Genomic DNA, 20,889 nt, shown 5'->3' with positions numbered 1-20,889 from the left:
CCTATTTCCCCATGAGACATCCAGTTTCGATTCTAAAACTTGCAGTCCTGTTTTGCCCTCTCTAATAGAAGAGCCCTTACTATAACCCTTCAGGAAAGTACATGCCAGGCTCAGGCATGGACTCTTTTAAAGAGATAGAGCTTAAGAGGTCAGCAGAGTAGGCCGGTGAGGAGTAGAAGGCACTGTTATCCACATCAAAGAGCAACTTAAAACCATTCTTGGCTTAATCTAGCAGAAATCTTCCATATAGAGGAAAAGTAAGCAGGATAGGGACTACCAGTGTCACCATGAGGTTTGGGCCTGCATTTGTTCATTAATAATGCACACAATCATGCACAGAGGGACTAGCTTATCTTGCTTTCCTTACAAATACTGAATTTCTAACAAAAATATAGGAAAGAGAGAAACATAATATCCATGAACACTATCAAGGGAGTCTCCACAGAAAATACAAACTATGACTGTACATTTCTAAAGACGAAACATATTTTCTTTTTACACTTCGTTCATAGAAAAAATTCCAGACATTTTAGCTGAAAGACTGGATTTTACATCTGGGCTATAGAAGAGCTGAATAACAAGGAAAGTCATCAATCTGTTTTCAAACTAGTAGAAACAGTTAGCTCTTAATGAGTGCTTTTCATAAGAAAAGACAGAAATAATCTGTTTTAAGCTAAGGTGATTTCTGTACCTAGTCCAGCATGAGGCCCCTGTGCAACATCAGCAACACATGTCAACTGCAACTGCCTGAGAAAAGATTTGCTGGTGACGTGCAGCACAGATAAATGGCAGATTTCAGAGCTCACCTAGAGGTGCCATCACGCCCCATCTTTGCTTTGCCAGTGCACTTCATCAAAGGCCTGCAATGAGAAAGTGCTCACTCTAGTCTAGAAAGGGAACTCATTTTTCAGCCCAGATCTAACAGCCCTTGGCAGACCCAAAGGGTTTGACCATGGCATTATGATGGCAATACCTTCACTGAGAAGAGCTTTGAGGGAGCTTGTGTGCCTCCTTGCATGTGTCACATGTGACCCTTCTCTATGTGGGCTAGTTCTGGTAGAGGCCTAGTTCTACATCCGTCCCTGGAGGTTTTTAAGATGAGGTTTTTAAGATGAGGCTGGACCTGGCACTTAGTGCCATGGTCTAGCAACTGTGGTGGGAGTGGATCAAGGGTTGGACTTGATGACCTCAGAGGTCCTTTCCAACCTGTCTGATTCTATGATTCTATGATTCTGTGTGGTACTTCTAGCACTAGCCACAGTGACAGACAGATGGACAGACAGATGTTTGGCCTTAACACTTGTGCAGACAAAGAGGGAAAGGAAACTGAGAGATTGATTCAGGCTAAAGCAAAGCCAGGACCTAGGAATTTTAATTGTTATTCCACGCACGTTATCTTCACATCCATGAACGGTCCCCCAAGCCCAAAGTTCATGGCTGGATCCAAGGTGTTTAGTGCTGCTTCAACACAAGCAATTCTTTGTGAGGAGCTGCAGCCTCACTAGTATCCAGTATAAGGGAACTGTCACTGTGGCAAGAACTACAGGCACAAAATATGAAATGCAAATTTTACCAGTATTTATGTTTTTAAAAACTATATTGACTGCAACAGATTGAGAAAAACAGACTTGTGCACTTTAACTTCAAAAAATGCTTGCCATAGTTTCATTGTGTCAGACAGTAACTGAAAGTCAGCTGAGCTAAAGGGAAGATGTAAATGAGAACTTTAAAAGATATAATATACACTATACACTACTGACATTTAAAAAGATAACCACCAAGTGCAGAGCAAAGGGAGCTAATTTAATAAAGTAAGGGTTTGGCAATGAGTGTTTATTTGTCTTGGAGGCCTTTTTTTTGTTTTTTTAAAGAGCACCATTTATGCTACTCGTTTTCAGGCTTGGTTACATCCCTGATGGATCATTTTCTAGCTACCACCCTTATTAAAAAATACTAGGCTATTTCACAGAACTAGTACCAATCACTGTATCAATACAATGCTACGTATTACGCTATTCATCTTAAAAATACTTCATAAATATTAAAGACTAGACCATAACACTGCAATCTACCTTGAATAAAGGTAGCCAGTAGTTATTCCAGCCAAAGAACTTAACTGTCTGTACCCAAACACTGCAATTTCCCGCCTGCATGTAGTATCACACATGATAAATCTATTTTTCACTAAATGCCTTGTTGTCTTTCCATCAGTGTAAAAAGCTCAGATCTGAGACATTCCTCATCTGGTCACCTCAATACCTGCAAGACTGAAATGGTCACCAGGAACAACTTTTAGTTGTTCCATGACACTTTGGAAGACTTCCTTTAAGTTCAAGTCACTCTCAGGTTAAACTCCTACTTCTCTCCACAAGTAAAACTACTGTCATCCTCTTTTCTGATGACTGAGCACCAAGAATTTCTTCACAACATTATTTTACTTATTTACGGACAACCAGAACTTCAAGGTTTAGTGCATTCTACTCTTCACAAGCCTTGTGTCAGATTAAGGAATACAAGTAGTGAACAAGTAGATGCAAAACTGGCAGAACTCTCTAGACCATAACCCAGTAAATCCACGCCTTAAATAATTACTGCCAAATATAAAGAATAAAGCAGCAGTACTGCTCAGCTACCTGCTACCTACTAGTAACTTTTAGAGAATGATTCATCTGAAAGTAGTCAAGAGGTTTTTATTGATGGCTTGGCAAAGACAAACATATACTGATGTCAAGAAAAACAACTTATCAAAGCATTTCATCTATCATAATGTATCATCAGCATGATGTCTCAGAAAAGTTACCCAGACAGCTAGAATTACTTTCCTTTATTGTGAAAGCTGTATTGTGGAATAATACTACATCTTCAAATTCATTTCCTTTCTCACTTAGCAGCTTTGCTTGTATTCAGAATTTTTGATTACTCCTTTCCCCACTCCATCCTCCTATCTCAGAGAACTCAATGACTTCTGTTGCCAATGCTTCTGAACATACTTTTGCTAGATGATTATCCTATTAAATTGTTTTAGTTGAAACATAAAAGCAAGGAAAACACTTTTCTTAAACAAATTTGAAAACTTAAGCCCTCAGCTGAACCTCCTGAGTCATTCAGGCCTGGAAAAAAAGACTTTTAGTTTGTCTATTCTAGGAAAGGTGGGATCAGAGGAGCTATACTAAAAATCACTGGATGACACTAAATAGGGTTTTTTTTCTTTTCCTGTTTGCAATCTGCAGCTCAGAACTTTAAATGTTTAGTAACATGTTTAAATTATGGGAGCTCCTGTGGAGATCCAGCAGAGAGTGCATTACAGTGCCTGGGATCAGGTTACAGCCATCAAGCTGGGAGACAACCCTGTATCGATATAGTGTGAAAGCAAGGTCAGGAATTGAGAAGTTAAGGTGGAATCAAAGTTGAAAGGCAATAGCATCGCTAAGCTTCAGAAAAATGACTCAAATATGACCACAAAGGATGTTTTGCAGGAAGCATAGGATTGCTGTCAGAAATCTGGCTCCAAAAGGAAAGGGACTGAGCAAGAGCAGATAATCCAAAACCCAAATGGCTACTCAAACAAAGGAGCAATGGTCAGAACCAGCAATCAGAGATGATTGTACAGCTCACATAGGCAAAGAGTGAGCTGCCCAAAGCAACTGATGGATTAGTTCTTACACCCATTTGGATACAGTAGATCCCACAGCAGTTTTACAAACCAGGTCTCAACTAGTTCAACTTGTCAGGCTCTTTCCTGTCCAAGCTGGACCCCAGATAGTGACAGAAGAGTTTAGTTGTACAACTGAAATCTAACAGACTAATAACAACCTTCAAATATATCTTGAGACTTTCAGAACTGCTCAGTAAACATTCGTTCCTGTGACTTCATTTTTACTCCGTCATATACTGAAAACTTTCTTCACCTCTCAGTGGAGGTTTTAGAATCATGATACAGATCAAAACACTTAAAGTTGGAAAATGAGTTGCTGTGGGACATGAAATTCAGTTAGCCATAACCACTGCTTGGGACACCTCTGTCAGTAGTATATAAGTTTCTCATTTCACAGCCTCCAACAAATGCAACTGACAATCTATCAACAAATAACATTTACTTATAGCTTTAAAATCCTGTTGTATGGCATCTTTGGATTCAGTAATCACAGGAAAGAAAAAAAGCCAGATTAAAATTTGCATAACCGAAGTTTCCTGACTTTGATTATAATAGGCAAAAGGAGATTTTAGGATGCTGCAACTGCCCTAGATATTTTGCACAGAGTATGAAGTGTTCAGAAGAATGGTGTAATCCTGGGATTAGCTCAGTTGCTTAGAGCACGGTGCTAATAACACCAAGGTTGTGAGTTTGATGCCTGTATGGGCCATTCACTTAAGAGTTGGACTGGATGATTTTTGTGAGTCCCTTCCATCTCAGAATGTTCTGTGATTCTGTGTCTGACAGAGTAGGAGGAGATGTAGATCTGCCTGTTCTGCCTCGAAACCTCTGAGAAGTATTATTGTCACAGCTCATAAGCTTGTCTCCCTCCCTCGCCTGACTCTTTGTGAAAGTATAAACATGTCTATCAAGACTGTTATTATGACTGCCTCAATGGAATTATTCCATTTAGAGTCTCTCATCCTTCCAGAAACAAATGCTGCAAGCATGACCTGCATGTAGATGTGGTTACACCTACGCAGATACTATTAATAGATTAAATTAGACAGATGAAGCATCAGAAGTCAGTACCATCTATAAACACAGGTATTTAGTGCATAGATAGATGACTGGTAATTGTTTGCTGATATCTGTTAGTCTGATTTTATAGTAGAAAGCTTTATTTTAGGTTCATGCCACAAGTACAGGATAACCTCAGACTTACCTATCAAATTTTAGTCCAAAGCAGAAAAAGGCAGGAATTCATAATATGACTGCTAGTTCATTACTACAACACAGGGGACAGGGATTTCTGTATCACACACTGACAGAGGATAAATTCTGAGATGGAGAGATCACAACACCCTCTGAAGGTACACTTGAGTTTGAGTAAAATAATTTTTTTCAGCAGTGTTTTAAAATTGCATCCCCAGCTTCAAGCAAGTGCATCTTGATGTAACAGGAATACAGTTCAAGTGATGAAGTGCTAAAGGATGTTTTACATAAGAGTCATAGCATGAGAAGACTTGCTAAGAACTCTGCTGGCAGGACTCAAGAAAGAGATGAGTAACTTTAATAAGATCAAGGTAAACGAAAGAAAAATTAAAAAAAAAAAAGGTAGAAGAAGAAAAGAAAGGCCAATGTAATAGAAATCTTGTCTGACTACAAAGGCTGAAGAGATGAAAGCAAAAGGAACTTCACGTGCTTTCCATCTTCTTGTTTTGGGGCTCGGATGCACTGGCGCATCTCTGCAAATGTCAGCGACTCAGAAAGCAAACCAAAAGAAAGAGCTCTGTTCTGGGGAGCATGCTTTTGAAAAGGAATGCTTCTACCAAAAGTGTAATGTGGCACATCAGGCTGCTTGGATAATGAGGGGCAGCAGATGAGAAGGAGGATGAATTATGTCAGCTCCTAAATGAGAAGGCTGATGGTAGAGATGTGTCTCTTTGGCTGGAGCTTTCATTAAGGAATCATTTGTGTAAAAGCGCTTTAGACCTCAGCTTCAGAGCTCTCTTTTCTGTACACAACAGGTTCTGTTGGACATGAAATTTCAAGGAGGTAACCTCTGGCTTGGAGCCACGGATGACCAAACTCTCACTTAAAAACAGTGAACATACTTTTGCTAGTTCCAAAAAGCAAAACACTGAACTAAAGTCCATTTCTGTCTACATTTTCATAAAACTTCAGAAAATATTGTGAAGTTAAAGGAAATTATCTGCGTCACAACTTGTGAAATGCATCTAAAAATGTCAATTTATCTTTTAAGATTGTTAATTGATTCAAGAATTTCTTCTGATATCCAAAGATTTTTATCTTGCAATTATAACAAGTAATATTAATATAAAAATGTAATGACAAATGTAGTTTTTCTAGCAATGATTATTAAAATAAGAAATGAGTACACATATTGGAAGAAGTTTAAATAAGTTTTTGAGATTTTGTTGAAAAGCTTTAGACAGAAAGTTTCCAATTGAACTCCAGGAGAAATGTGGATTAATGCAATTACTCTGATGAATAAATAAAGAGCAAGTTGAAGATGTCATGAAAAGGAATGGCCATTATTTCTTTCAGTCACCTTTTCGTAACACATTCATTTGAAGTATATACCATTACTGTGAAATAAAAACAGGATGAATGTATAAAGAAGAACAACTATGATAAATATAGAATTAAAGCTGTAATGTTATTGTTACATTTTTTTAATTGAATTTTGTGTTTACTTCCACAAATATTCATGTACCCATGTGAACATTCAGACTGTTCAAAGTGCTGAAGGGATTGAAAAGTGTGATCTGATGTAATTCACAAATAATCAATTACACTAAAATAGCTAAATAACAAAAGCAGAACAATATTAAATCTTTTTGATTACAAGTGCATTTGGTGAACTAATTTAGAAACTGGACATTGCTCTGTTTGTCACTAAAACAAGTAAGTTCTCTGGTGGCTTCATGACTTACAAGCCAGCATGACAAACAGGACAAGAGAGAGTCAGGTAATGATCAAGAAGCAGTATTACATTTTGGCCAGTGCTTGGACTAGCTCTACTGTCTGATTGTCTCCAGAAAATTAAGTTCTTTTCTCATTAATTTTTGCATTATTCTGCTACCCAGTTTTACTCAGAGCTACAAATGGAAATGTTGGGAAAAAAACATATTTGAAAGCAAAGCCATGAATGATGCTATTTCTGCTCTGTTTTAAAGCCAACCAAGAATGAAACAAAACTCAAAGAAAGTCTGTTCTAATGAGATTTCTCCTCCAAAGAGTTTTGGATGCACTTGGATACACATTTGAACCCTTCAGGGTTTATCTGATGGGAAATGAATTGCTGGGCAATCCTCTTACACTCACGGGTCCAAGTCATAACCTGGAACGTCTTGTTGTACTGGAAGTGCTAAAGCAATGAAACTGATAGCTTTATAGAATTAAAAGGTTGGAACTGAACCAGGAGAAACACAAGATAATTAATTGGAGCCCATTAATTTTTCAGGGTGCCTGGTATCATGTCTCAAATGCAAAGCGTTTCCATAAAAGTAAAAGATAAATATTTCACATGTTATAAATGAAAGTGCAATTTGTCTTTATCTGGGCGCATCCACATCAATGCTGGCTTTCATCTGAGGATGCATGATTCAGATGGCAACAGAATGACAGAGAGTCCTTAATTTGAGTTGTCCGGGGCAGAGTAAATTGATGGAAATACACAGTTTTTCGGAAAGAAAAAGGCCTTGCTGGCTGACAGCTTTTAAGCACAGCTGCTTTCTGGGCACTAGGGAATTGCACACTTGCTGTGGCTTTGGTATGCTGCCACTTTAGTCCTTTAAATCTCTGTCCAAGACAGTAAAGATTTGTGAATTAAATAGTCTAGGAATATAGTTCCTGAACCCATTATTCCTGTCTCGGAAGAGGAATAAGCTACAACATGAGGGCACCCTGTTAACCAGAGTCCCTGATAATATCATGGAGTCATGAGTCCTACAGATGGCTCAAAAGTCTGTCCTCCTTCTGTTCCAAAAGCTTCAGATGAAAAGAAATGTGGGAAACTCACATGATTATGGATAGTGGTTTGGGGGGACTAATGCAGTTTGAGATGGAAAGTTTGAAGGAATTCGGGCATACAACTTCGGTTTTACAGGGTTACCAACACTTAAGCACAGGTTTGTCTAATGAATTAGGGCTACTGAGAGTGAGGGATATTTCTCCACTACTCTTTTCTGTTCTGAGTAACAGTAGGGAATAGTCCACAGCAGCAGAGAAACACACAGCAGTATACTGGGAACATGGGGCTTTTCTGCAATTCCCATGGAGACAAGTATGGTTACTTAGTCATTGAGAGAGAAGACTCCTTTCTCTAAAATTTTCTTTAAAATTTTGTGTCAGCTGTGAAAGACTGAAATGTTAAATGACTCAAAACAATTGGCCATTTGCAGAGGCAGTAGGTTCTTTGCTGACAATGTGCACAGTAACAACCCAGGTGCAGAGGGTGTGAGCACCAGCGAATGACCACAAGAAATCAACCTCTGTTTAGCAAGAAGCTGGCTTTTGAGCCAGACAAGGGAAGAGGCCAGTAAGAAGCAGACCGTGTCTCACCTAAAAAATCCACTGCGCAGGCTCGAAGGGCAAAGACCCTTCCCAAATCTTCGTTCGCGAAGACTGGCCATACATCATGCCAATGTCCTCCCTTACATAACTGGCTCAGTTGTAAAAACTTCCCCCCACATCAGGGAAAGTAAGGGACATTCACACTATTCATTCCTTCTAAAGGGGCATAACTGGCTCAGATGTACAACTACCCCTGGGGAGATACTGGGACATTCACATGTAGACCTGAAGGTATTCACCCCTTCTAATGAGGCATATTTATCTCAACTATGTCGACACGAGAGGCAGCTGACATGTCCTAGAAGGTGTCATAAACCATCAAAGAGCCCCAAAGTGCTCCCAGAGTCATATCTGGGGCCTTCAACCAGAAGACTGCACATGATCCACAATGTTACAACAATCCACAGTGTGGTATCAGACTGTAAAACTCCACCCCCAGGGGAGTTTCCTGGGCATTCCCATTTAAATCTAAACATATAGTAATCCATTGAACTTTGTCTTTTGCAGGCTTTCCCCACTCCCAACAGATCAAGACTGCAACAATCACTTCTACCAATGGACATCAAAATTGCAACAATCAAATCTCATTGCTGGATCCATGCGTGGTGGTACCTTTCTACTCTTATCCTTTCATATATATATTTTTACTATACATATATATTTATAAACACTGATCATTCAGTGTCATTTAACTCTAATCCACCCCCAGGGGACTCTTTAACAAGAAGCTGGGTTACCCTTGCCTTCAGATATGGGTCGTAACACCAGCCTTCTTATTTCTTAAAAAAGCAACACAGTTCAAAGCATTGCAATTCTGGTCCTTACAATTCCAGATCCAGATGAAGTCGGTTTTAGAATTAATTCCATCACTGTCTTCTCATTGAAATGAATGGAGAGAAACAATTAAAGGCAGAATTTGTTTCATTGTTTGCAATGCCCAAGGTCTTTCTGCAAAGAAATTCAGGGTTGTGTTAAGCATAGAAAATGGAAGAGCCAATCTTGTTTATCTCTTCTGTGTACTTGCAGCCTTCTTACTCTGTACACATACTCCCTTTGCTCTCTACAATGACCCTTTCCATTATTATCAACTTTACCTTCCTAAGAAGCATCCTGTGTTTTCTGAGCCAAAGGCACTGTGTTTTGGCAGCAATCCTGCATTTCTAGGGTAGATATGGATTGGTAGCATTTGCATAGATTTGTTTGGCCAAAGAAATGTCGTATGTTACTTCAAAGATAAGAGTCTGGGTTTTTTCCCTATTTTTCCCCCATATGTTACTTGCCAGAAATTTTTAAGGTCTAGAGTGTAAGACAAGAGGAGATTTTAGTTGGTTCTCAGCACCTATTTCTCATTTTTATTAGTTATAAGTAGGAGAAAAAATGCAAAAGTAGAATAATCCAGACATACTATTTGGATTTTTACATTAATTCCTGTGACTGTGGATAAGCTTCAGAACGAGAATTATTCACAGAAATAAGCCACAAAGGAATCAAACACATCTCCTTCTGAAACTTTTAAACATTATGAGTGATTCTCTGAATACTGTAATTATTTTAACAGACCATGAGGAGAAGAATGGCTTTGCAGAGGATCAGTTGAAGGTCTAGGTCCTTAATTAGCTCAATGGATTTTTGCACAGAGATGAGCAAAGGCCAGAAGGATGCCAGATGGGAGCAGTAGTCAGGCAGCTGATACAATTAGTGTATGACAATACAAAACTCAGCACTAAGTCAGAGGCAAACAACTGTTGCATCTATTGCAAAGAAGGCAACAACTGGGAGGAAGAACCATGAGTCCTGATGTAGGACATGAAACTGGATGATTGTAAACACTAAGGAAAGAAAATATAAAAGCACAGTAAGCATGACTGGACATTGCACTGAACACAATAGGTTCTTACGAAAAGACAAAGATGACACTAAAGAAACAGAAAGTGATATGGATAAACAAATCCTGTTCATGTCAAATCAGAGGCAGAAACATACAAATCAGGAATCAGAAATGTGGTGGCTTTATTTAACATAGGGGAAAAAGTGATATTGTCAACTACAAGGCCTGATCACAATCAAGAAAAATATAAGTGAATGAATATCATTATATATAAAACACCATGACAGATAACCTTTATTAGGGTAGCTGATTTTCCAGGGAAATTAGGTAAAATCTAATCCATCAGACTTAAAGAAAGCAATCAACATGGTCTCAGACGAAAAATTATTATTAAGATGAAGAAGATACGACGCAGTTCTAACTATGAGCAAGGTCTCCTCCAGGTTAAAGTGACCTCAGCCACTCCTCAAACTGCTTCCCCTCAAGGCCCTTCACGATCTTCATTGCCCTCCTCTGGAAACTCTTTAATAGCTGAATATCTTTCTTATATTGCAAAGACCAAAACTGCACACACTATTCAAGGTGAGGCCACACCAGTGCAGAGCACAGCGGGACAATCCCCTCCCTCAACCAGCTGGATGCTTTGCCTGATGCCCCTCCCAGACACGGTTGGCCCTCCTGGTTGCCAGGGCACTGCTGACTCATATTCAACTTGCCATCAGCCATGACCCCCAGGTCCTTTTCCACAGCACTGCTTTCCAGCATCTCATTCCCTGGCCTGTATGTACACCCCAGGTTGTCCCATCCCAGGTGCAGAATCCAATACTTTCCCTCAGTGATTGCCGAGCCCTCTAATTTGTCCAGCTCTCTCTACAGGGCCTCTTTCCCTTGGAGGTAATCAACAGCTTCACCCAATTTTGTATCACCTGCAAATTTACTTACTATCCCCTCCAGTCCTGCATCCAAGTCATTTTTGAAGATGTTGAAGAAAATATGGCATAAGATGGAGCCCCGCGAAGGTGAGACAGATGTCTCTACTGAACACCACAGAAACATGAAATTTGAATATTTGGCAGAACACAAATTCAGCCACTGCCAAAATTCAGGCTCTGACTTATAACTGAAAGGATATTCCTGCAACTGAGGGTCTACAGAGTGCAGCTGAGCAATCTGGGTCACTCCCACTAAAAACCTTAACATTATGCACTGGTCACGGCACAGTGAAACTGGGAGTGATGATTGCCTGCTAAGTTCAATGGCTCAACGACAGCACACGTGAAATTTTTATTATCTGTTTTCTGGTACATTAATTGGGCTGACTTACACCCCAAATTGCCATAGTGGTCAAAGAAGTTCTTCATATGGCCATTATAAACAGTTGCATTAAATTCTTGTTCATTTTTCCTTGTGAAAGAAAACACTACGCTTGGATTATTACAAATCTGATTCTGTTAAAGCAGTTCTGTGTGTCATTGTCTGTGGCAGGAAATATGCTGTAGCTCTCCAAGCTATAAAAATCTCCTTGGAAATAAGGCTCCTTAGTACTAGGAGAATGTGACCTGTAGAGCTCTATCCCACATATCCTTTTTGTCATGTGGGCATGGGATAAGTAACCTTAGACAGCAGTTCTCTTTTCAGTAAGTGGTGTTAAACATATACACCTTAGCAGTGATGTCTACAGGAACCCAGCGTGTTCAGAAGATGATGAATTGTAACCTGCAGAGACGAAATGGATACTGCAAATCTCAAGAGAAAAACAAATTGATTAGATGCATGAAAGCCCAGTCAGTATCACAAGTGCCTACAAGAGTTTCCTTAAGCAGGTTTAGTTTCTCTCAGTAGCTGCCATCTATAGATCTACTATGATACTGTCTTGTGCGTATGCTACTTTTCCACTGGATTGTGTACTAACTCAGAGAGGTGAGGTGATGTCAATATAATTTTCCTAGAAGCTGTGTCCCAGTTTTTGATCCTTGACATCCTGACCAGAAAAACTGGGAGCTTCACCTCTTGCTTTCCTCCCTACTCAGTGGGGTGATATTATTTACAATAACGAAGGAAATTTAGAGGATACGTACACACAGTTACACTGAGTCTCATGCAGAAGTGATCAAGCAGCACTATGTAACAACATTTTCTCTGATGAGGATGTTGCATCAGAAAGGATTCCCTGCTCTTTTAAAGTCGAAAGCAGAAAAGCTTTCTTTTCTAAGTCATAATATAAACGCATACTTTGTCTTAAATTTCTTTTTTCAGTGAGGTAAGAGAATCCCTATAATGATTTAAAAAATGTCATTTTCTTGATGTCATTTTCTTGCTAAAAACCTAAATTCTGAAAGGCATAACCATGACAGAGAGCTCAGAAAAGGAGGCATTCCTCTCAAAAGAATCAAATGCATCTTTAAGCTTTTCTTAAAACTTCAATTTCTAGAGGCCTCAAATCTCCAAGGCTTTCTAGAGGCTAGAGAGAGTGTATTTTTTTACATGATAAATTTTTTTGAGTACTCGTGATACTAAGAATGTTCATTTGCTGTAGTAAATCAAGATTCACATTTTGAGGCTGAACATCAGCCCAAAATTTCAGGATCTAGGCACCTCTTTCATTGTAAGCCTTTTCACCCACGGACCTGTGGTGAAATGCTGTTTCCTCCATCCTATAACATAGAGCTGCCGCACACAAGGACTGTGAGATTCTTCTGACTGCTTCACGATGCTGCTAAAAAAGGTATTCACCCTTGCAAGAGACTGGAAAAAATTATTCCTGGCTCAAAACAACTAAGCTGTGCTGGGGGGAGAGGGCAGAGCAAGTTCTGCAAAGGTGGGACAGTGCACTGCTCACACATCCCACCTCCCTAGAGCCTCCAGTACAACCCAGGAGTGGCTGTCAGTCACTGGCACACCACAAGTAATGTTTCACTCACCACCCCTGGAGCCCCTAACCCAGTTCCAGAATGGATAGCAGACCAGAGGCCCACGTGTGGGGGTGGCCACAGGAGGCCAGACCAAATAAAAATCATTGCACAAAGACGTGTGTGATCACATCCCTACTGTCCTTGGCTAAGACCATGAGGGAACCAAAGGAGTATGTTTTTGCTTTCTCTCTCTCTCTTGCTTTCTTTCTCTCTTCTCCTAATTTCCCGTTCCTGAAATCTGGGTAACTTAAAGTTGGATTTGCTGGAGTTTGCTAAGTCAATGCTTCATGAACTGCTTTATTGTGATTGAATGTTGCCTTTAAAATTTGCCAAGTTTCCTATTTTCTAAAGTTTGTCAGTAAAAGTTTGTTGTTTAACCTCCTGAAAAACCTTGTTTTGTTTTATCCCTTGTGCCCTCTCAGGGTATAAAAAGAACAAATCCCCTTTAAGAAACTTGCTGAATGAGACTGGAGCCTTACGATCCTCTATTGTCATCTCTCAGGAAAAGTTTTTCAATACAAGTCAGCCCTCTCTGTCTGTTAGCAAGGAGAAAAGCAGGAATGTATAAGCATACAAGGTAAGTATGGAGAGAAATGCAAAAATTCTTTGGAAGGTTTCAGGTTATCATCGTGCACAAATATCCATATTTCTTTCTACTGCATTCAATTAAATTATTCTTAATTAAATCCCACTGAGGAGTCCCTATGTTTCAAGGCTCAAGAACTGCTTAAAGGAGGTTATTTGTCACTCTGTTTGGGAATCATCCAATAAAGAGATATCTATTTAGTTAAATCATAAATCATATCCGTGTTGGGTCACCTCTGAACTCTTTACAATATGGGATCTGCACCACTGCACAAAAATAGTAGCGTAGTTGACAGTTTTAATAGATCCTATGTATTAGGAGTGGATGCAACTTCAACAGCTCTACCATTCAGTAGTTACAAGTGGAATAACAGATGAGATGACTGACTCTTAGAGGGATTTGATCAGAGTAGAGGAGGCAAAATAGGAGAATTTTCTGTTTCTCAGTAGTGCTCATAAAGAAGCTAGCTGTCTAATTAGTTCATCACATGACATGGCATTCAGCTACAAAAAGACCACAAGGTAAATAGCTAGATTAGATTAACTCCTTCTGTCAGAATACCACTCACAACTTCCCTGTATTGAGGATGCTGTATGTGGGTGGCAAAATACTGTAAGTCCAGAAATTTGCAAAATCAAAGCCCCGAAGTCCCTGAAAATTCTTTCAAAATTTTTTTTTCTACTGCCATTTCACCTTCTAAGTGATTTCATCTAGCACCATTTGCAGCTGACTTCAGATTTGAAAGAATGCCCATGTGTTTTCATATTCCATACCTACTACGTACAGCAGAAACACTGCTTAATAATATCACTAAACTCTGCAAAAGTCTTACTTAGTGGAACAATTAATTTAATTAAACTGAAGGTTAATACAAATACTCCTTACTGGGAAACAATCCATGCTGAGTTATTTGGTGGTTCCCGATTCCGCAGTTCCCATCACGCACCAATTCTTCCTGATCAAGATTCTTTTGGACTTAACTGGAGGGTTAAAAAATATGTGAAAATTATATTAATTGAAAAGCATTTTCAAAGGCAGTCAGTGCTAATGAGACCAACTAGAAAAACTATAGCCAGCCATAAAAGTAAAATATCATGACATTTAACCCTTTGCTAGGTATGATAATTAGTAGGAAGGTTAGGTTTAGTATTAATGAGGCAGTATTTTTATTTCATTGAGATTAAGTTTAACAAGGCAATTGGTCTATTCTAGGGAGGAACAGTTGCTAAATACCACCCAGAGCAACATGAAAAGGCAGATACAAAATACTCCACTTGAATATAATCAGGAGAAGACTTTTACCTGTGGAAACCTATGTCATGGGATACCTCTGAGGGTTTTAAAGGCATATGAATGATCAAGGAGGCCAAATCCTGGTTCTTGTAATCTGAAGTCACTTTACAGAATCACAGAATCACAGAATAGGTAAGGTTGGAAGGGACCAAAGTGGGTCACTGGTTCAATATCCCTGCTCAAGCAGTGTCATCCCAGAGCACATTGTTCAGGATTGTATCCAGACAGTTCTTGAATATCTCCAGTGAGGGAGAATCCACAACCTCTCTGGGCAGCCTGTTCCAGTATACAATCACTGCACAGTAAAGAAATTCTTCTCATGTTCAAGTGGAACTTCCTATGCATCAGTTTCCACCTGTTGCCTCTTGTCCTATTGCTTGGCACCATCAAGAATAACCTGGACCCTTCCTCTTGATACCCTGCCTTCAGATAGACATTGGTGAGGAATCCCCTTAGTCACCTCTTCTCCAGGTTGAACAGGCCCAGCCCCCTCAGCCTTTCCTCATAAGAGATCCTCCAGTCCCTTAATCATCTTTGTAGCCCTTCACAGGACCCACTACAGACCCACTACAGTCTCTCTTGTACTGAGGAGCCTAGAACTGGACATAACATTCCAGCCCTCAGTAGGGTTGAGTAGAGGGGCAGGATCACCTCCCCTGACCTTCTGGCAATGCTCTTCCTAAAGTACCCAGGATACCATTGGCCTTCTTGGTCACAAGGACACACGGACAGCTTGTTGTCCAGCAGGACCTCCAGGTCCTTCTCCACAGAGCTGCTTTCCAGCAGGTTGGCCCCCAGCCTGTGCTGGTGCCTGGGGTTATTCTTCCCCAGGTGAGGACCCTGCATTTGCTTTTGTTGAGTTTCAGATGGAACAGGTTGCCCAGAGAGGTCATGGAGTCTCTGTCTCTGGAGACATTCAAAACCCAACTGAATATGCTCCTGTGTACCCTGCCTTAGCAGGGGGGTTGGACTAGATGATCTTCAGGGGTCCTTTCCAACCCTAACTGCTCTGGGATTCTGTAATTCTTTGCCCATCTCTCCAACCTGCTGAGGTCCTTCTGATGGACTGCACAGCACTCTGGGGTCTCATGTGCTCCTCTCAGCTTAGTGACATCGGCAAAGTTGCTGAGGAGGCACTCTCACGACATCCAAGTCTTTGATGAATAAGTTAAACAATACTGTTTAGTAGTGGACACCTCTTGGCTATTGCTTCAGCATGCAGCAGAGTTTTAACTTCTCTTTGCTCAGTACCTTTGTTCTTTACACCATGAAACATACACCAGACCCTCACAGACACTGTCCATCTTGTCACCCACTTTGAAATTAAGAGGATAATTAGCAGAGAAAATGATGAAGAGAGAGTTTGTTTAGGTATATCAACAATAGATTCTGGAGCACCAGGTAGCATTTGGCCAATGGTTCTTTGCCTGTCTCCCTTAGTACCTTGAGTCTCTTCATCAAGCACAGTTGCTCAGGAATTCTGAGTCATTTTCAAATGCTAAATATTATTATTAAATAGCAAGTGTGATGTCAAATATAGCCTTCTACTCTCCAAATCCCATCTATACTGAGATATAACACTTCCCATCATAGATCCTGATTTTTTGTATTTTTTTGGAAACAGACATCAGTTCCTAGAGCTCTTGGATCAGTCTTTTCCATCAGCCCACCACAACAGATTTTTCTCCAACATTTTCAGATAGTTAAAACACTCCAGAAGGTCTTGTGAGGAACATACAATTTTGAGTAAAGAATAATGCCATATGTATGGCAGATCCAAGTAATGCCAGATACTTCTCACCATCAGGTCTCTGAAATTCCTCCCAGTTTTTTTAATACAGAGAATTACACAAAGGGATAACTGAAATCTATAAAGCTTGAGAAACTGGTTATGTGTGGCAGTTCTCAGACAAGACTCTATTAATGTAGGTTAATGTGCTAATAAACCATTTTTTAACAGCAGTAATTGACCAATTATGAGAAAATATGCTGTAGTTAATGAATAAGGCCAGGAAGACAGAGTGTACAAAAACCTGCTGGCATTGCTACTCATATTTTTGGTACCTATGGTAGTGGATATGGGTAAATGGTTGTTTCTAGTGGCAAATTGCTGTCAGAGCCCAACAGCAGAACTGGACTCTATGAAAACCTTAAAAAAACCAGGAGTTCAAAGTAAACTCAGAAGTTTTCTCTATAGCAACCTGTTGCTCCCCAATGGCTAAAACTTCATATATGATCTCCCCTGACCAGTAGATTCACCAGTTTAACAGAAGAGCCAGCTTTTCCAAACAGCCCAGCAATTTCCCTGTATTAAGCAAGGCTAGAAACAAGGCCTTTGGGGCTCTGTGCACTCTTTCATTGAGTCTCTGAAAGTGCTAAAACATAATGAGGAGTCCCAGATTACAAGGGGAAGGAGGAAGAGAAGTATTTGTTAAAAACTCCCCAATAATTCTCATATCTCCAAAAGATAACATTTCCTGCCCAGCTTGCCCCCAAAACCTAACAAAATGTGCTTCAAAAGATTTTCATTATTTTTATTCTTCCTTCCCTTCTCACATTTTTCTTGTACTCCTATTTGCAATTGAATGCAACATATTAATAGCATTCAGGCATCCTTTCATTGCTTTCTTATCACTTTTCTATACCCCTTTTTGACAGTACAGCTATTTGGAGGTAGAAGTCTTGAAATATCATTATGAAAGAAAAAAGTATAAACAAAAGGCAAACAATTCAGTTGTTTGTTTCCACTAACAAAAAGTAGGAACGATAGAGAGGAAGATAAAAAAATGTTATGTCACTAATTCTATATCTCTAGTTTTAAAAACTAAACAGAAGTTAAAAGTTTGAGGAAAGTTTACGAAATACACTTTGATAACTCATGTCAGCTTTTGATATTACAAAGACAGTAGTGGCTCTAGAAACAATCAAAACCAAGGCAGAGCTCTGAAAAGTGGTGAGCATGTAGAACTCACACTGTAGCAAATCTAGGTAAGGACCCTTAACTTGTCAATTTTGCAATATTTGTATGAGAACAAATTCATCTTTCAGGTATTCCTAATGAAAGAAGATTATTGCAACTCCCATAATTACATCATAAATTCCTTATGGCAAAGAATGAACTGTCATCATTCCATGCTTTTACTGAAATTTCATAATAAAAATCAGCTTCATCTCCTATTTACTTCCTTGTTTGCAACAATTCTGGAAACAAAATTCATCTTTCACAGGATTCACTGGATTCTGAGACAGAATGGAGGATTTGTTTTACAATATGTATACCAATTAATGTGCAATGTTATACAATGGAAATATGTAAGTAAAAAGTCTACTCAGCATAATTACACCCTAGATCAAACAAACCAATATTTCCCACTTTAATTCTAAAAAGTACCAGTTTTAAACTACTTAATTTTGGAGACACTGCTAATAAATCTTAATATTTCCTAAGGAATAATGAGTGGCTTGTAATCTAATTTTTATTGAGCTGTTACCAAGTCCTATGCAAAATAAACCCAGGCATCAATAGCAATTCTTCCAAAGCAAAATCTGAAAATGTAAATGATGGTTTAAGTAAATACTATTGTGTTGCCTTGAAACAAGCCAAGCCAAGAACACAGAGCAAGAAATAAGGAATTGAGAACTAGAGGGAATTTCTGTATTCCTGTCTCTCTCATGTAGATTTGCTCAATATTTTATAATCCCTGTTGCATTTTGCATGTATTTCACACCAACAAATGTCCTCTTCATGTATGTGTTAAGGGTTGACAGCTGAGGTGCCTTCTTTGACCAAAGGGCTTGTGAAAGAATCTTTTCCCTGGGGATGAGATGTAATAAAAGATACAGAGAGATGAGAGATGAGAGAGGATCACCAGACAAAAGAATCTCCAAGGGCTCCTCTCCCCATGCTGGCAGACCTTGCTCCCACTGTGTCAGGAATGAGACAAAGCTTCAACTGACTGTAATGAGAAAGTGACAAACACAGACAGAGCAGGATCTTAGATGTGTGCATGTCACATTTTAGGTGTGGGAAAGTTTAACAGATGGATCAAATAAAAAAACATGGAGGGAAAGACTTCCTTTGCTTCCCTTGCAAGACATTAATATGTCTTTTTACCAGTATTAGAATAATCTCTAGGGATCTCAATCAAGCTGGAGATCCTCTCTATAAATCATTTACATGGAAAGAGAGACTCCTTACAATTTAAGAATACAAGGTTGGAAAAAAGCAAGGAAAAGGTGTTTTGTGTCACATTTTGGAGACCAGTTAATGCCAGAAGATTCCCAGCAGCACCACTGATATTTGCTCATCCACCTCCCAGCAGACAATTGGACACGCTAATTTTATAAATGGAAAGTGAAGGGCAAAAAGTCTGAATAAATCATCCAAGTTCACATGAAAAGTTGCAGAGATAGGAGTAAGTAAATCCCTCTATAATAGCACTAGTTCTTCAGTGGTTTAGAAATACATCCCTCTCAGAAACAGTTCAGCTTCCAAGTTTATTAGGGTGTGCCAGTGAGATCAAAATATTAAATCTGAATATCTAGTCAGCTATAATAAAATTAGACATCCTAATGAGAGATGATGCTGTATATTCAAGTAACAGGAGATGCTAAAACATTATGTACTGAAATGAGGCAATAAACACAATAAAATAACAAATGAAAAAGAACGCACACAAATCTTATCTGTAGGAATATTCTTCTCTGACAACAAGTCATTCTTGCTGCATAAAAAGCCAAAAACAATAGTGCATGAACACATGAATATGGAAGCTAATTGCATAGAAGGAAAGAGGAGAGTCCTTGCTCACTGTTCAATGTGTCACTGCTCTGTGCATACAAAGTGTGACACGTTGGTGTTTAGTGGTAGTTTAGGAGTGAAGTGCCCCTCTTCAGAAATATGTGGTGGGTTTAGCCTGCTTTTTATTTTTAGCTATATATTTCCTTGGCTTTGTATTTTTGAAGTAAGTTCCAAGAGCTTCAGCAATCTTCGGTGTTTGAATTGTGTTTTGCTTTGGTCTGAATGCCAGTGCATTTCTCCGCATTAATTCTGCCTGTTCATTCTACGCACATTTGTTCATTCAGGTGTCTTAGTATGTAACAAGGGTGTTGCAATTGGGGCTTTTTTAATTTAGTATTGTTAGGTTTCATTATCTCTACAAGTTCCACATAGCAAAACATTCACCCTGATATTAAAATGCACAGAACAATATTCACCAACTAATGCTGGCTCCAGAAGTGACCATGCAGACACCATGAAATAAGTCTAATGAAGGAAATGTATTCTTCCAGTGCCAACCTTCCTATCACATTTTGTCTTCTAAAAGAAGAAAAATGTTTCTGGCCCTTTCCAAGGCCATGTCCTCTGGTAAAGTACAGAATGAACACCCACATGCAGCACATACACACTCTCACAAGCTTACTGAAAAACAATCAACTTAAAAAAGCAAAACACCTTTGTGTCCAAACTCCAGGTACTCCCTCAAGAAATAAGAACAAACCCAAGATGATAGTAAAAGAAAAAAGCAGATGTCAGAGCAAGAGCTGTCCACAGAAGGCAGTCCCGTGACATGGCTTTCTGGTCTGCACACCTATGCAGGCACATTAAGACACTTCCCTCAGAGGTTACAGGGTAAGGATCCAAAGTCACAGCCACCCCAAATGTGCTGGTTAATGGGGCTCTGTAGATGTTTAGACCTACTTTGCTCCTGGCATGTTCCTTCACACCCTAGGTGTTGCATCTGAAATAATTCTGTCTATGGTGTAGTGGGGAGGGTAGAACACTATGCAGTAGAAGAGAGTGCACTTTCACAAGGTATGCCAAGGAGAAAGTATTCACCCATAGCTGCTGGCATGCAGCATCACAGTTCTCTTCCTTTCTCATGACCCTTCTTTTCCCAAAGGTGGCAGATGTAGCTAGGCAGCAGAGCACAGAACCAAACATCTGTTATACAGTGTCGAAGATGAGGAAGAAGAGAGGCCATAAGAGCTATGCAATGAATATTTGAGGTAAGGCTGCAACAGCTGGGAACAT

General features: G+C 39.5%; 1 long non-coding RNA gene across 1 annotated transcript in view; it reads right to left on the bottom strand.

Moving 5' to 3' along the window:
• Nucleotides 1-14,481: 14,481 nt before the first annotated feature.
• LOC116788334 overlaps nt 14,482-20,889 on the bottom strand; it is a 31,614-nt gene continuing 25,206 nt past the window's right edge. The window contains exon 3 of the long non-coding RNA XR_004357600.1: nt 14,482-14,542. This is a non-coding gene — a long non-coding RNA (uncharacterized LOC116788334). The remainder of the gene's footprint in view (nt 14,543-20,889) is intronic.

The sequence above is a fragment of the Chiroxiphia lanceolata genome, chromosome 6 (assembly GCF_009829145.1).
Source record: "Chiroxiphia lanceolata isolate bChiLan1 chromosome 6, bChiLan1.pri, whole genome shotgun sequence".
Lineage (NCBI taxonomy): Eukaryota > Metazoa > Chordata > Aves > Passeriformes > Pipridae > Chiroxiphia > Chiroxiphia lanceolata.
This window is presented reverse-complemented; position numbering and strand designations above follow the sequence as displayed.